The sequence below is a fragment of the Vulpes vulpes genome, chromosome 8 (assembly GCF_048418805.1).
Source record: "Vulpes vulpes isolate BD-2025 chromosome 8, VulVul3, whole genome shotgun sequence".
NCBI classification, from domain to species: domain Eukaryota; kingdom Metazoa; phylum Chordata; class Mammalia; order Carnivora; family Canidae; genus Vulpes; species Vulpes vulpes.
This window is the reverse complement of record NC_132787.1, coordinates 75,871,415-75,884,363: the sequence shown is the minus strand read 5'-3', so window position 1 is coordinate 75,884,363 and position 12,949 is coordinate 75,871,415. Positions and strand designations below refer to the sequence as shown.

Sequence of the window (12,949 nt, the reverse complement as noted above, 5' to 3'; positions counted from 1 at the left end):
ACATTTACACCCATTCTATAGAATGTTTGGTTGCCATCCCAGAGGCTCAGATTTGAAGGGTGAATTGAAGAAACCAGGGCATCTACATGAAATGAGTAGGCTGTACATCCATGATGACTGCATGATGCCACCCTACACCTTGTGAGCAAAGCCCCAACATTAGGCTAGAGGCACTGGGAAGACCAGGGTAGAGTTGGTCCTATCCAAATTATCTCTAGAACATGGCACACAGTATGCCCCAAAGAAACCTTGTGGAATGAAGAAATGAATGGGTGACTGATGGGTGGGGGCAGAGGAGGCAGCTGAGAAGACAGAGGCCTCTAGCAGAAAGCTCAAGGTTGGTGATGGTTTTGGGGTCACCATTTGCAGACCATGATCAGAATATGAGTGAAAAGAGAGTTCCAAATGTCTTCCAGGGTTTTCCTCAAATGTCACACGGGCCAATACTGACTCTAGAGAGGTCTTCTAGAGCTGTGGAAGAAAAAGGCAGGGCAAACAAGGCTGAGTAATAAGAGATTCAAGTTGAACGCTCTTCTAAAGATGTCATCGTGATCTGGGTGGTTACGGCAGGGTTTACCCGTGGTGCTATAGAAATTAATCTCAAATGCTATTTGTTGTTCTTCCAGCTAATGCTCGAGTATAGCTAATAAGCAAACAATTCATTTTTCTTGAGTTTTGCTTTTAATGAAGGAAAAGGGATTAAGACACACAGGGACTGGTCAGATCAATAGGAAACTGGCTAGACGAGACTGTGACCACGACATCACAAACACATCATCGTGAATGTGGAGGCCCTTGGAGTCCACAGCAGTTAGGATCAGGCCCCAGGGGAAACCCTTCACCTGCACTCCGGCTGTGGGCAGCAGGTAGAGGCACTGGAGGGGGCCGAGTCCTGATTTTTCTGTGTCTGTGTCATTTTCGATCAACTGTGTCATACAGCTTCCTGTTTCATCTCCCAGTTATTCTGAAACAAAAACATGCATGAAAAACACAGGTCACTGCCAACCGCATTGAGAGACAGTCACTCCAGTACATGGAAACCGAAAAGGGAAAGACAGATCATAAATGCCACAGTAAGCTGGGGAATCAAATTTATCAGCATCTATTCAAATAGTGATAATCAACGAAAATTGCGGGTGGCAATGGGGAGGGGGGCAGGGCATTCGTTTAAAAATAATTCACAAGAGACTGAAAAGGCAGATGTTCCCAGAAGCCCACTACCTGTTTACTGAAAATTGAAGTTAGTTCTGACCGTCCGGGTCAGGGTCTACTGCTGGAACACACTGAGGCTTTCCCCCTACTTGTTTCTGTTGGTCTCCCTAAAGGGTCACACAGGACTTTCAGGACAACTCCGATGTCTGTCCAGGTGATGCACGAGCACCAGTCTCCAATGGTCCAAAGGGATGTGAGAGAGAATTGTAGAATTGTAGCCCAATGAGGATGGACCAGGAGGATGGTGGTTGAACTTCCACTCCCCTATTATTTCCCCATCTCAGGAGCATGAGCCTCCCAGGTACATGGAAGCATCGTGAACAGGTGGGCTTCCACCAAGAAGCCTTAGTGAGTTGGAGGGAAGAAAAGAGAAGGGCAGCTCGTGATGAGATAAAGGAGTGGGGAGGGTGGCTGGCCAAACAAAAACCTTGACATGGCTCAGACAGCTCTAAGGACTATGGTTCTAATAAAAACAACTTTGCTACTTGAGACCAGTACGATGTGGCTCCTAAGCAGCACATTGTTTGTGGAAGCTTATTCTCAGTTCCCAAACAAGTGAAAGGATGATTCCAAAGACAGGCAGAGGTCTGGGTCAATTCAGAAATACAGACAGTGTCACCTCCCCCAAAGATGGTGGCCCTACAAGCCAGCTTTGTGCTTACATTTGTGGCTCAGACATGTGGGGGTGGAAGACAAGGCAGGAGACAGAAATGCCATGGGAGGGAGGTCAAACCTCACACCTGCCTACACTTTCCAGCCATCTTCTCTGACCAGGTAGTATTTATCACTGGTTAGGGAAGGAACAGGCTCTGTCTGTCTACTCAAAGCCCCCGTGGGTACTGCTGTCCCCTCCACATGCGACATGCCCAAGATGCAACCCTGAGTTCACCAGGAAAACCAGCAGCCCTTCCCCATTTCCTGACTTTTGTTAATGGCACAAAATTCTCTGTAAAAAGGGAGGAAGGGGCACATGATTTTGGAACAACCCCATCCTCCCCCTAGAGACTCATTCACAATGCACATACAAAAGACCCTGAGAATTTAGGAAATAAAGAAAGCTGTTGAAATTCATTTATTGTGTGCTTCCCAAACATATCTGGAGCAGAACCCTTTTCACACTAGCAGCCTTTGCCAGCGGGGTTCTGCTGAGTGGCAGAGGTCAAAGCTTCTCTTACCCACTCTTCGTTCCTGCTGTCCCAACACTTCACATAGCAGTTGTGATAGTCTGTATTTATTTCTTGAGACTCTGTATTGTTTTTCCTTATATCTTTCCCCTAAACCTTCTGTACAAGTGAGTTAGCTTATTCCCATCAACCCCTGCAGCCTTAGTTTTTTCCTCAGGAGCCCCATTTGCCAGTGGCATTCGGGCTTTCTGAGAGGTGATAAGTTTGGCTCTGTGGTTATCTAACATTCTAGGAAGAATGCTGCCCAGATGAGTCTGCTGGGAAAACCAGCTTCCTGATTTGTGTCCTATGAGCTAGCATTTTCTAACATGACTTAAAGTCTGGAAACTGGACATAAGATGTCTTATGTGGTGCCTCTCTGGGTGGGCAAAGAGAAACAGGAATGAAGAAATGCATCAGTGATGGGCATGGGTACAAGGGAAAACCTGGTTCCTTTAGTTTCACCATTGAAATAGAGAGGTGGCTAAGGAACTTGCGCTCTCTTCCAGTGATTCCCCACTTTTGAGGGATTAAAAAAAAAAAGTACAACAGCCCAGGCAGATGTTAGCAACAAACACTCAACCACGCAGGTCTTGACCTATATCACAAAGAGTGAGACATGGCCGGGCCTTAAGGATCATCTGGTCAACCTTCATTGTACAAGCACCCACATGAAGGAATTCAGCAATCTTCCTAAGGTCACACTGGAAGCTGACACCGCTGGGACTGAGACCTGGGGTCCCTCCTACTTAGATTCTGAATTCCAGCTTCTCCTATAAGACCTGAGCTAGCTCATTTAGGAGCTTTTGCATGGATAAGTAAAATCCATAATGACTCCATTTTGGCCTGGCTGTCTAGCTATCATTGAAAAAACTTAAGATAACCCATTCAGGAACTTTAAAAGATTTGTCCCTCATTCAGAGCCAATCACACATTTGGCTTCCCGTTTGCTGGCATCCACTGGGAGTGGGTGGAAACTGCCAGCCCGGTGGTGGACAGTCCCAGAGGAGCTTCAGGTCACATGTTACCCCTTTGCTCTTACTCCCCGTTTGGCTGAATTACACTATTCCTGCCTATCTCTAATATGCAAGGGGCCCCAATTAGTTCTCCCCATTGTGTACACAACTTCCCTCTCCCTCAGATCCAAAGGATGGCCTCAGGGTCAGACACATCACACCGCAAATACAAGCCCTCATCAGGGACTTGATTTTCTGGATGTTCCCTGAGCTAGCTCCCAAACCTTGCCCTTTCTGCTCCTAATGGCAGAGGAACAGCTCTAGACATGGGAAACTGAGAAGGAGTGACAAAACAGTAGCTCAGACACCCACTCCCAGACTGGATGGTTCCCTGGATGGCTTCACCCAGGCCTCTTTCCCAGGCAGTAAGTATGAGGGCACAGGGCTGGGGAAGCAAAGCCATAGACTTCAACTGGCTGTAACATTCACGGCACTGCCAATCCCTCACTGCTGAAAGGCCAGACCAGTGCCCCCAGTCACCAATGTGTAAAACGCATTATTCTACACTGAAGTCTTTTCAACGCTTGGGAAAATGACAAGCCAGGCACTCACATCCTGTTCATGCTGACTCACGGTGGATTCTGACAGTGTTGGGAGCCAACTTTTTAAGATTTCGAAACAGCTACCCAGGAGGATAGGATGTACTCAACAGCACCAAGGTGTCCAGCTCTCAGAAGCCCACTGTTTTTATTTTTTAAGAAGTTAAAACTGAGAGGGCACAGTCAGGAAACGTTCGTTGCTTATCACAGACTAATTTCAGAGATAAGTGATATGGGTCCCTTGTGTAAATTATTAGGGTCCTATGCTGCCAGACGTATCAGGGCAGAGGAGAGAGAAATCTACTCTTGAGGGGCCCCCCTTCCCTTGTTTCTGAGGGGGGCTCCCATTTCTCAAGCTAAAGTCTCGTAACTCTGAGCAGACTTAGAGCCTTTCCTGAGGGGATCTCCCTTGAGCAGCAGTTTTCGCAAAGTGTTCCACACATCATTACAGACCTACATGTGGTTCAGAAACACTCTGTGTCCTTCAAAACCCCTGCAGCAGAGCATGAGCCTATCCCAGGGCGGCCCCAGAACACACCCAAATTCTCTTGGCCATCACTTATCAAGCACATTCCATATGCCAGACACCATCCCAGAAGTGCTCTCTCCCTTTGGCATGACATTGGCCTCTCAGGTTGGTGCCATGAGGCTCATCCCTCCCACCTGGAAGGCCAGGGAGGGCACCACAACTAGTTGGTAAACAGTGGCACCCGGATTCCCACCTAGCATCCTGATCAAGATGTTCTGGCCCTCTTCTGAGAGGAACAGGAGCTCACAGGTGATTCACATACCTTGTCCCCCTGTGGATCCTGGGAGTTTGTCCACCTTCTGGTACAGAGAGGTGCCTATTAAACATCTCCCCCCAACTCATACCAAAGGTGGGAAGAGAGACCAGAGTGGGCAACCCAAGGATGGCCCTCACTGGATTATTGCCTGTGGCAGTCAGGCCATCGCCCCCTCACCCTGGCCACTTTCTCTAGCCTTAACATAAAACCCACTTTTCAAAGAATTAAACCTCAAAACACTTTTAGCAGACCTATAGTCCGGTTAGCACTGTGAAAGCTCCAAATTACAGGTAAAGTTGTTTAGTTACCGAGGGATGCAAAGTTCTGAAGGGCTGGATTTCCCGCTATGGCTCAGCTGTGCAGGGCACATGAAGGCACCAGGTACTAGAGGGAAGATGGATGCAACCAACACGTTCCATCAGACGTGGCCCTTTAGGTATTGCAATCACCCATGGCTTATGGCCCTCACCAGGGCTTTTCAACACTGGCCTCTGAGCCAGCAGCATCACATCACATGAGAATGTGTCAGAAATACAAATTCCCAGGCCCTTTCCCAGATCTTCTAGACTGGAAACGCTGGCCGTGGCACCCAGGGATGTCTGTTTTCATAAGCGCCCAGGTGGGTCAGGTGCACACCCAAGAATCACCAGTGGTGACTGAAGTTCAGAAGACCCAGTGAAGCTCTTGGACATGGGGCCATGGGCTTGGTCCCTGGTGACTGTGGGTCACCACAGGTTGACCACATACTGATGTTCTCTGTTTAGTTAACTGTTTGCAAGTCCCTTACCAGATGGTTCTCTCCTGAGGTCCCCACAGTGGCAGGAAAGAGCCAGCAGAGGCCATCTGAGACTTTCAACAAGTTCTTGGGGTGACTTGGGGAGAAATGTTGACATGATGGGTCCCTTAATCTCTTTTTCTGGATGCTGCTCATCTGCACAGCATGGGCTGAGCACTGTGGGATACTAAATTGGCTTGAGTCACTCCCCCAGCTCATCCTTTTCTCTTCCAGCCAACCTGCCCGCTCCCTGACCTGCCCTGACATCTGGTGGCATTTCTCCCCAATAAAAGAGTAGGAGCTGTTTTCACCAGCTTGACCCTCCTCACCACCATCCTGGAAGGAGAAGTGGGGGCAAAGCCCCCTGTGCTTCCGAGCTCTGCTCACGCTGACAACACGCTGGTGGTGGGCACCTGCACCAGGCCCACGGGCGGACAGGTAGGCGGCAACATACAACCAGCTACCCTTCCCCCCAAAAAAACATTAAAAAGGTTTATTATTTAAAAAAAAACTAACCTCATACAGGAAGTAAGAAAAGAAGAAGAAAGAGGAGGAGGAGGAGGAAGACAAACCCAGGCTACGACACTGAAAGTGGCAGAGATGGAGGTGCACACAGATACCACGACATTCCTCAGTTTCCACTGTCCCCGTAGTAGGGGCGGTGGGAAAGAGCAGGGGGGACCCCGGGGAGGGGGAGGCGAGGACTTACAAGGCTGGAGGCGGCAGAGTAAAGAAAGGGACTATGAGTCACGCCGAGGCACAGCCTCGCCAGACGCAGGGCAGGGCATGCGGTGGGACCACGTCCCATTCAGGGCCCTCTCTGCAGGTGTGGCCACGCCAGCCAGACTTGGAGGAGACACCTAAAATGGAAACTGCCATTCGAGATTGTCCCACGCACCGGCTGCCTCTTCTGTCCCACGCTCTGCCCTCCTGTGTGTTTCAGGTGAAGACACAGGAGTTGCCAGGTCACGATCAACTCCCCGCACGCCCCCTCCCAAGGTGCAAGCCTGGCAGCAGCCAGCTAGAGAGGCGCCCCCACGCCGGGCCCTACAAGCCGGCCCGCGGCCGTGCAGCCCTTCTGGACCGCAAGCCCAAACAGGCCTGACCTGCTTTGGTTCCATGGACACTGACACGAGGCCACTCCAAGACAGGCAGCAGGAGGCAGGCCAGATGCTTAACCCAGAGTCACCGGCCCTCGCCGAAACGTAGCTCAAGTGGATTTTTAAAAAGAGGGGTATGGGACTCACAGTATCCACTCAAGGATCAGAAGGAGGAAAACCAGTGACACTAAAGAACATTTCCTCTTTCACAGCACCAGACAGTAGGAGAACAGGAAATAGGAGCCCTCCCTCCCCGTGATCAAAAATAAATACAAACACTGTAAAATATGCACGCGTTGAAAAGATATCAATCAAGAGGATTTCAAGTCATTGCTATCGCTGTCAAAGAAAGCCCTTGGTCTTAAAAAAAAAAAAAAAAGAAGAAGAAGAAGAAAGAAAGAAAAGAAAAAGAAAGACAGAAAGAAAGAAAAAGAAAAAACTGTACAACAAAAATCTCAAAATAGAACCAAAACCTGCAAATCATCCTCAAGAGTGTATTAGGAACCCATGTCTTAGCAGGCTGTTGAAAGGTTAATAATTTTCCTACCGAAACTGAATGTGGGTTGTGAAAGAACATTAAAATGAAGAAAATTTCCCCGTGGCTGCTATTTTATTATCACCAAAGCCATCAAGTTTCAGTTTGAGTTATTTGTATTTATTTGTGAAAACAAAGATTAGATAAGTAGAAACATAAACCTCATCCTAATTATTGCCCAGGAGTATCTGATTTTTAAGACAAAAAAATAAGACCACCCCCCCACCACACACACACACAGTCGAGGCAGAAGTCAAAACAACGGAGATCAGAGACTGTACTGCTGTCTCCTTTTATCACTTGAAAAAATGTATTGTCTCGTGTCAAACATTAACATTTCTGTACAGTCTGAGAAGATAATTTGAGAGTCTGTGTGTCCAACTGATGGCTGAAATTTTTCTCAACTGCATGCTCGGGTAGAGAGCTTTTTTTAAATTACAAACAGTGATTTTTGTTTGACTCTTGCAAAAAAAAAAAAAAAGGAATAAGAGCCTCACCATTTAATGTTGCAGGCCTGAAACAATGCCATTTAAGTGCTGCCTTCAAAGATCAAATTCTCAGCTTTGAGACATTTATGACCAGGTGGAGCCTGGATGAGACATGGGGTTTAGGGGCAAAAGCTGGATTTCAATTCAGATGTGTGTCTCAGATGCCAGGTGAGCAAGCTTTGTTTTCTGAGGTTTTAAAAGAAATTCACTAGATGAAATGGTTAAATCAAAATCTATGGGTGAGCAAAAACTTCTCTTCACATACTTCCAGCACAACATAAACATCAGAATGAAAAAAAAAAAAATAACATGCAAAAAGACCTTCAGTGGTCTCACATCACCGAACAAACTGTTTTTCTACCTATTTTGTGTTGCTGGCTTTTGTTATCAGCCCAATCGGCAAATTGTGGCCAATTTTGTCATGGTTTAAGCAGACATTTTGTTCCCAAACTGCTTTCAACATTTGAGCTACCAAATACAGTTTATGAGAAATTGAACAAGCCACAATACAAACAGAAAAGGTATCTATTCTTGCTAAATTAACCCCTTTTAAGGTTAAAATGACACACACATAAAAGATTAAAAAAAAAAAAAAGAATTCTAGTAAATCCAAATTTGAAACAACCAAATAAGACTTTCCTGGAAAAAAAGAATAATTAATGATTAACCCACTGATTGGATTTTGAAACCAACTACATGACATTCCCCAATTCTGATCACCATTACACCATAAACTTGCTTTTAATGAGGCAACATGTCATTTTTACTTTACACACACACACATCAAATATTGTCTGAATATGCAGAGCAAAATCCTAAAGGAATCGATTGAATTTTGCTAAGGTAAAATAATCGGTTAAGCAGTTATTTACTACTGAAAATAAATGACGCCCACGTAGTTCATCTTATATATTAATATTGAAACCAAATGGCAGTCTTATACCACAAATCATTTCATAAAAAAAATAGTGAAACTAGTTAAAATGAAAACATAGGGTTTTAATTTTATGAAACATTAAATATTGAAATCAAAATAATAGAAAACTGACTTGGCTTTTTAAATTTTGTTTTTGCTAATTTACAACAACAAATTGAAAATGAAAAAAGAATGAAAGAACCCTTGCTAAAAATTCGAGAATCACTACTTGGAAGAAAAGCAGAATGTCAGAGAGAAGACTGAAGAAAACTTCTGTTTGCAATCCTACCTCGTATTTGAAGGCACAGCAATATGTACACCATTTTTAGCCTTTTAAAATACCAGCATGCCCACACACCATCTCAGATTAAACCAAGGAGAAAATGACACATTCTGAAACCATTTTCTAAAGCTTCTTTTCCTGATAACACTCAGACGCTTACAATCAAATTAATGAGTTTCTAAAAAGCCCAAACAACTCTCCATAAAGAGACAGAACTGTTCACAACAGCCTGCAGACATTTCTAAATTTTTTCAGGCAATCCTGAGAGCATTAGTCCTGGCTATTTATATTTAGAAAAAGCTAAGCTGTTTGTAACATCTATATTAGAAAGAAATGCTACTCAGTGCTTTGGCTAATTAAATTGAGACACCATTGGAAAAACACCAGTAGATTGAGCCCCGGATCCCCCTCATTTCAAACAACTGAAAAGTTAGTTCACTCTTTTTCTCCACCTTCTTTGCACCAATTTGTATTCTCACAATCTCTTCAAACTTGAAAATTCTTTAAGTAGTAAAGAAAGGAAACACCCACAGCAGAAAGCAAGTCATTATTTCTTCTGAAAGTGGATTTCTTCCTAAATCATCGACCAACAAATAAACAGTAAAAAGAACTAAAAAGAAGAAATCACAAAACTCAGAAGGACACTGAGACTATACCCTGGCTGGCAAAAGTTTAGCATGAGGAATTTTAAATCACTGGACACATTTGTGGACCCTTTACAATAAGCTTCTTGGTGAGAGGCAGGCATTGCTTTTGGGGAGCTTGAACCCAGGACAGGATCAGGGTAATAATATCTTCTGGCAAGGTCAGGGGTTACGTCGCTTCACTCCAGACCTAAAACATGTGATTCAGACTTGACACTTTATGTTTTTCTGTTCCAAGTCTTTCAGCGCTTGGTGCTTTAAAGCAAATAGCCTGACTGAGGCAAGACGAGAGCATTTAAGAACAAACAAACCAAGATCCCTTGAGGGAACACGACAATTTAATTGGGACAGGGAATGAGAAGGCTGGGGCCAGCACCTGAATCTGTGACCTTAAGAGATTTTTCTGTCTGAGGAATTTACCCTAGAATCTCTGCCCTTACCCTCAGCCAGCATCATCGAATGCTCACAGGCAGGAAGAGTCTGACCTTAGCTAATACTTGCCCACTCTCTTTAAACCACACGCATCCCCTGCCCCCGATGTCAGACCTGGGAAATGATGGCGATTTTAGTCATCTGGAAAGAGTGAAACATGACATGGTCCTGAAGCACTTTCTTCATGACGGCTGTCATTTTGACTCTGTTTTTACCACAACTAAAAAGGCCGAGCTCACGGAACAGATTCAGGTTCGCCCTCGACTCTCTCTGCAACCCGGGAATTTCTGAAGAGCGGAGGGGCACCGTATAGAAGCTTTCATTGGAGAAACAATCACAGCATTAAAGAAAGAAATCCCCCACTTTGTTTTTGCAAGTGGATAAATCAAAATGTGAACTCTTCCATATTAAAAATAGTTTGCAGCCTAATTACTGCACAGGCAATCAGCTAACCTGTTCTTCCTTTTTTTGCTTTTCACAAAATGCATTTGTTAACAGCAAGATTTTAAAACACCCTTATGATCTTCAGAGGCATTCCCAAGTGGAAGTGAAATCATTACCCCCCCCCACCCCCATTTACTAGATATACCTTTTATTTGAAGCCATCTATCATGTATGAAATGAAGACACTTTGGTAAAGCAACCTGGCTTTAAGGGTTAGGGAAGGTTCAGCTGTAAAATTAGAAGACCAGGCTTTTAATTTTTTTAAAAAGTAAGTAATAGTTTTCCAGAGTCTAGAAATAACTGCAACTGGGGAAAAGAAGAAGAAGAAGAAGAAAAAGAAAAAGCTACATAGACAAGGATGAGAGAAGCCTGGTAACTCAGAATTCTTGACCTAGAAATAAGTGTCTCTCACATTTTATTTTCTGTTTTTCACAAAGCAAACACAAATAGCTTTCCAGTCACAAACTGAAATGTGTTACACGAGTAAGAAATCTAAAATATGTTAAACACCATTGTCTCTAAGTGAACACAGAAACAGGAATTGCATGTCTTGCTAGTGTGAATCTAGTACACCGTGCTGCTGGCACAGAGAGTGAACAAAAAGGCAGAACAGACCATCGAGAACAGGATAATTTTGGTCGTCAACTCAGGCTACAGCTAAAGAATTCTCCTCTGACAGGGTCTGTTAGCACAATTAAAAAGCATTGTGGATACCCTTGGACTATGAAGAGCAGAGTATGTTTCTGAGTCTAAAACTTTTCATTGATGTTGGCTTAAAAGCTGTTTAATTAGCTGTAGGATGCCAACCAATCTCTTTATCAAAGCCAGCTGAAAACAAAACTGAGAGAAACAGCTTGTGGTTTCACAAAAATGTATTTACATGAATATATTTTAAAGGGAGTTCGATCATTAGGTACGATGTCATCTGTGATGTGTGGTGGATTTGACATTTAAAGATGTCAGGGGTTGTCAGATTTATCTCTAGTCTATACTTAGTTTAGAAGTCACCGCTTTTGTGAGCAGACCTTGTTTTGCTAAATTCCAGCCCAGAAATCTGAAAAGACTTAATGCTTATTTACTGCACACAAATCCTCCTCATGTCCTCTCACTTCCTTACCTAAGATCTACTAAACAGAAAGTGGAGCCTCGGGTGACAAGTGGAATATAAGCCCACTTTCACACCTCGTCACAAGGATGGTGACAGAGGCGAACAAACCACAGTGAACAGAGCGGCCAGGGAGAGTTATTGATAAGCACAGTGTTTCCTGAAATAGAGAAGGGTCCGAGTCCTTTAGCCCACTTCTTCACGGAGACTTGTCTTGGAAAGAACATTCTGATAAGACGGGCTTTCCTTCCCTTCACACTTAAAATTGTCAACGGTGAGGAAAACCCAGAGCGACACCGAACGCTTTACCACGATTCTAGCTGCCTCGATAGAAGTCATATCAAAGGAGCCGAGCAAGATCTTGGATAAACACCCGCCCTCGGGTACCTTCAGCCAGGGCCAGGGGTCAGTAGATTTGGTCTGTTGGTTTAGCAAACCAAGAAGTGGTGCTTTACGTTTTACCGAGAGATAGGCAAGTGAATCACCACCACTTCACTATCACAAGAACGAGGTTTGGCGAATGTATCAGACACTCGTCCACTCCTTTCCGAATGTCACTTTCCATTTTGCCTCATCTTTTGGGAGTGGAAATTAAGCCCTAAGACAAACGAAGCCGAAGACAGGCTGTAGCAGCCCCAAGTGAAATCACCACACTGTAGCCAACACCACCCCTGAACCACAGAACCTCATGCAGGGGACTGTGCAGATCTCTCAGAAAGGGAAATGGTTGTTGGTATGATGTGACAAAAATGTATATTCAAATGGGAAACTCTGTTCCCTACCGCGCTTCCACCTTCATTCACACCCTGTGGACCTCAAGGGGTATCTTGGGATAGTGCAGCTGGCAACGTTGTTTTCAGAGGGTTACAGAAACAAATGTTTTCTAAAACTGCACTATTCATCAAGTTACTTTCTATAGTTTGTTTTAAAGAAAAGGGTTTCTCCCCAAACCCAACTCTTTCATTGTGAATCATTTTGTTAAAAAAAAAAAAATGAAGCAGCAAACTTATTGTGATGACAGAAAAATTAAACAAGATGACAAAAAAAAAAATGGAGCATTAAAATCTGCCCACATAGGTTGCCGTTCAACCCCAGGAGAGCCAGGCCAGAGGAAATCCCCACCCGGGCTCTGACAGAGCAGCTAGAAAAGGAAGCAGCACAGGGGCCCCGGGGAACAGGCCGGGGACGGTCATGATTGTAACCTGTCCCCTGCTCTGCAACTGTCTTCTTCGTGGGAGAAGGCAACCTCGATTTATTCTATAAACCCAGAGCCCCTGGATTTCGTTTATTGGGAGCTCTCTTCTTGCCTGTGCCATGGCATTCATCTGAGAAGTCACAAAAACGAGGGCACGAAGAACAGGAAAGCTGCTCTCCGAGGAGGAGAAGTTTCTTTCTCCCTTGGGCGCCAGGGAGCTCCACTTCTAGATTCTGAAAGGGCCCGTTCTATCAGCTTCTTGGAGCACCAGGCTGAGGTTCGGAGCCAGCACACAGAGGTCCCAGGGACGGCTTTAG

The 12,949-nt window shown here is 44.9% G+C and overlaps 1 long non-coding RNA gene across 2 annotated transcripts in view; it reads right to left on the bottom strand.

The window, feature by feature from the left end:
* Positions 1 to 12,949, bottom strand: part of LOC140599998 (uncharacterized) — a 151,494-nt gene that overhangs the window by 86,681 nt on the left and 51,864 nt on the right. For both annotated transcript variants that reach the window (XR_012003138.1, XR_012003139.1), the window contains exon 2: positions 843 to 964. This is a non-coding gene — a long non-coding RNA (uncharacterized lncRNA). The remainder of the gene's footprint in view (positions 1 to 842; positions 965 to 12,949) is intronic.